Source organism: Alexandromys fortis, unplaced genomic scaffold (assembly GCF_014885135.2).
Source record: "Alexandromys fortis isolate MF-2015 unplaced genomic scaffold, M_Fortis_MF-2015_v1.1 scaffold_82, whole genome shotgun sequence".
NCBI lineage: Eukaryota > Metazoa > Chordata > Mammalia > Rodentia > Cricetidae > Alexandromys > Alexandromys fortis.
Genome location: NW_026067963.1, coordinates 4187582 through 4191903, shown reverse-complemented (window position 1 = coordinate 4191903; position 4322 = coordinate 4187582).

Here is a 4322-nt window from a genome sequence, read left to right as displayed (position 1 = left end):
CTCGCGCCTCCCAGAAGGCAGTGCGCACGCGCGCTCGGAGGCGGGCCCGTGCGTCTCGCCCCGCCCCCGTCGCCGTGACCCTGCGGGAGGAGGGTTCCTGTGCACCGAGCAGCAAAGCCCGGTGGGCGGTGTTTCTTCCCTGCGGGACCGAGCGGGCCTAGAGCTGCGGGCTTCGCTGGGACCCGCCGGCCATTCAGGTCTTTGAACCTCCTAATTACCACCACTGTGTTCTCACCCGGGCCACGCCCAGACGCAGGAACGTGGTTGTCTCGGAGACGAGACGTTCCTGCTCTGGGAGCTTCAAGGCTGGATAGATGCTCGACCACCATTTTGGTAGCCTAGGATCTCCAAGATTTGCAGACTGAAGTGTGTAATAGGAATCCAGTCTGCTAGGGTCCTGAGACCTCCATTAATGACCACAAAACTAAGGTCATTCTAAATGCTTTTAAATGATTCTATGTGCCCTATTCGACTTAGATTTGAAACCAGAATACCTTTGTTTTCTTGCACCATAACACTGCCTTTTCCCGTTTACAAAATGAAAGTTCATGACCACAGCAAGTCTTGGTTCCAACTTACCAACGTGTGACTACTTTCGAATCACATACTGGTGATTCTCAAAACATTTGAAACTTAATGTGTGTATTTGTTATATACACGAGCTCAACTCAAAAGTTTTTACTCTTTTTGTTTGTTTTTCGAGGCAGAGTTTCACTGTGTTGTGTAGCCCTGGCTGTCCTGGATCTCACTCTGTAGACTAGACTGGTCTTGAACACACAGATCCTCCTGCCTCTGCCTCCTGAGTGCTGGGATTAAAAGCGTGTACCACCACCATCCGGCATGTTTTTACTCTTAATTGTATAATATTTGGGACATTATCAACTATATCCTTATAACAGTGAATTTACCAGAGACAGTTTTAACTTATTATGTTGTGGGTTATTAAGTGAACAATAACATTACATCTAAAAAAAAAAAAACCAGCATGCATATTATCTTAATTACAAAACACTTCCTTGGAGACCTGGAGAGGTGGCTCAGCAGAATTCTTGGCTCTCAGCTAGTAGAACTCCAACCAGACTCTGGAATGAAAGGCTTCTTTATCTTACCCTGTCCCCTTAATTTTCCCTTTCTAGTTGTCTCAAACCTAATTGATAAATGTGCTTTGATAGTTCTACAGATTTGTTGATTTCATTTTTCTTCTACTTCTCCAGTCTCTCCATTTCTTGAGACAAAACAGTGTTGTATTTAAGCCAGCTAATAACTCTAGAACGATTTCTAAGTGTCCAAGTGAAGGGAAGAGTTGGCCATCTCTCTCTCTTTAAATCAAACGCTAGAATGACTAAGCTTGGTGAGACAGGCATTCCAAAAACCAAGATAGGCTGAAAGCTAGACCTCCTGGACCAACCAACTAAGTTGTAAATGGAAGGTTCTTAAAGGAAATTAATAGTGATGCTAGGGGAACACACAGATAAAAAGAAACATCTGTTGACTGCTGATCTTGGAGAAAATCTTAGTGGTCTGGATGGAAAACCAAACCAACTACACTCTGTTCAATTCTACAAAGGCTAAGAGGAGTAATGAAGTTATAGAAGCAAAGTCTGAAACTAAAATAGGGTGATTCACAACATTTTAAGAAAGAAGTTGTTTCTGTAACATTGCATGACAAGTGAAAGCTGCAAACAAGCAGCTAAAGGGAGTAACCTGGAAGATCTAGTTAAGATATAGAAGGTGGTCACATTAAACAGCTGATTTTAAGTTTAGAAGTAGAGCCTAGAGATGTGACCAATTTATTTTAAACCCATGGTAAAACTTCAGTGATGAGGAGCTTCATTTTAGGAATGGGCAGGAGGAATTAAATTTTCTAAGACAGGACCCACTCCTGGGCAAGATGCTAATGTGTTGAAATGACAACAAAGGATTTAGAATACATAAGTGTGCTTGATAAAGTAGTAGCAAGGTCTGAAAGAATCAACTGCAATTGGAAGAAGTCCTACTATGGCTAAAATGTTATCAAATAACATCACATGAAACCTTTTGTGAAAGGAATAAATGAGTGCAGGAAACAGTGCTGTCTTAAGAGAATTGCCCTAGCCACTCCAAAGCTTTAACAGTCACCACTCTGAACCAATCAACAGCCATCAGCACTGAGTAATCAACGACCAGAGATAACTCTGAAGGATCAGATGGTTCCTAGCAATTTATTACCAATAAAATATTTTACATTTTATTTTAATTTTAATTACGTGCTTATGGGTATTTCTGAGTATGGATTTTTGCATTTGAGTGTAGGTTCCTGGGGAGAACAGAGAAAGGTGTCATGCACCTGGCTGGAGTTACAGGTCTTTGTCAGGGGTCCAATGTGGGTACTAATTGGGAGGAACTAGTTGGGAGGAACTAAACCCAGATGCTCTAGAAGAGCAGCAAGCACTCTTAACTGCTCAGTCATCTCTCTGGTCAACCAATGAAGTGTTCTGTAATTTAGGTATGTATTTTGTTTTTATACACAATGCTATTATACACTTAATAAGCTATAATCAGATAAAACTTTTATATGTATAGAGAAACTGAGAAAGCTGTGACTCTGTTTTGACATTTGATTTACTGAAGTGGGCTATGTAGGGTAAAAGAACCAAAGAAACACACCCTGACCCTGAAACCGGAGCCAGTTAAAGAAACACACTTTGGCCTTGAAACCAGAGCAAAAACAAACAAACAAAAAACCCAAGAACAAAAAAAAACCCCAAAAACAACAAAACAAAACAAAAAAACAAAAAACACATAACACATGTCAGCCCCTTGTAGGAGTCCAGGGGTGACACAGTTTCCATCTGGAGTCATTTCTGACTTAAAAAAGTCATTTGAGCTCAAGCTTGCCTGCTCTGCTTTTTCCAATAACCTTGAGGGCTGTGAGAGATTTCTGATTAGCCCACAAGAAAACTCTATCTGTAGACTGCATACTGCTGACAACAAAACTCAGGAACATCAAGATAGAAAGTAAGGTTGCTTCCATGCAGTAAGTGTGTTAGAGAGAAGGCTGCTCACTCAAAGACAGGAATGCTCTTGTGATTAGATACTGAATGACTGTGCTGTACTGTGCTTTGTTCTGCCTTTGTATATAATCAAATTCTGAAATAAACTCTGGGCTGTTTGGCTGTTTTGGCATGACCAGACAGACTTTCTGATTCTTCCTGTCTTCTGTTTCTTTCATCTGACTTTCCTTTGGCCTTGAGGATCTCCTATCCAGGAACCCTAGCTGACTTTGTAGGAGTGGGTTCCTACAGCCCCTGACAAACCCTGCACAAAAAACAACCAATCCACGAGTAGGAAAGCCAACCCAACCCTGAGCATGAAATTCAGCCAGTCTCTGTGCTTGGACTCCAAGTTTGAGGATTGTAATCTGACCAATTCCCACCCTGAAAATCCTCAGCCTGGAAAAACTCCCCTCCCTAAGAAGCCCCATATAAACCCTAGGCTGGTTCAGTTGGGAGCTGAGGCAGTCACTCTCCTGGATTCCTCTCTCCCAATGAATCTCTTGAATGAGTTTTGGGTAAAGACTTTTTTTTTTTTTTTCTGGAGAGAAGAAATGGACCTCTCTGCTTGGGAACTTTTTTAGTGGAACTGAGCAGGGAAGTACCACTTTCTCAGAAGGAGCAAATTGCTTCCTACAGAAATGTGGGGTTTTCCCCCTCAACAGAGTGAAGCAACGAATTAATAATTTTCCCCAGAGCAGAGAAGCAATGGACATTTCTGCTGGGAAACTCCCTTGGTAGAGCTGAGCAGAGCCTGACTCTGGACAGTTATGTTACTGTTTCCTTCAGAGTTGTAGATATCGGGGATACCTCCTTTTAAAAGTATAGGTGTAGACTGTCTCCCGACAGTCAGGATGCCTTTCCCTTCAGAGCTGTAACATTTGCAGGCAAGAACTAAACATAAATTATGTACAAAGTATTTTTATATGTGGAATGTTTCATTGGAGAGGGGTCCCTTTGTTCCCCCAAATAATCACACAAAAACTGTATTCATTTAAACACTGCCTGGCCTATTAGCTCTAACTTTCTATTAGCTAATTCTTATATCTTAATTTAACCCATTTATATTAATCTGTGTGTTGCCACGTGACTGTGGCTTACCGGCAAGATTCTAACCAGCGTCCGTCTCAGGCAGGAGATCCATGGTGTCTGTCACTCTGCTCTTGTTCCCAGCATTTAGTTCTGTCTACTCCACCTACCTAAATTTTGTCATATCAACTAGGCCTAGGAAGTTTCTTTATTCATTATCCAATGAAAGCAACACACAAACAGAAGAAACTCCCACACCAG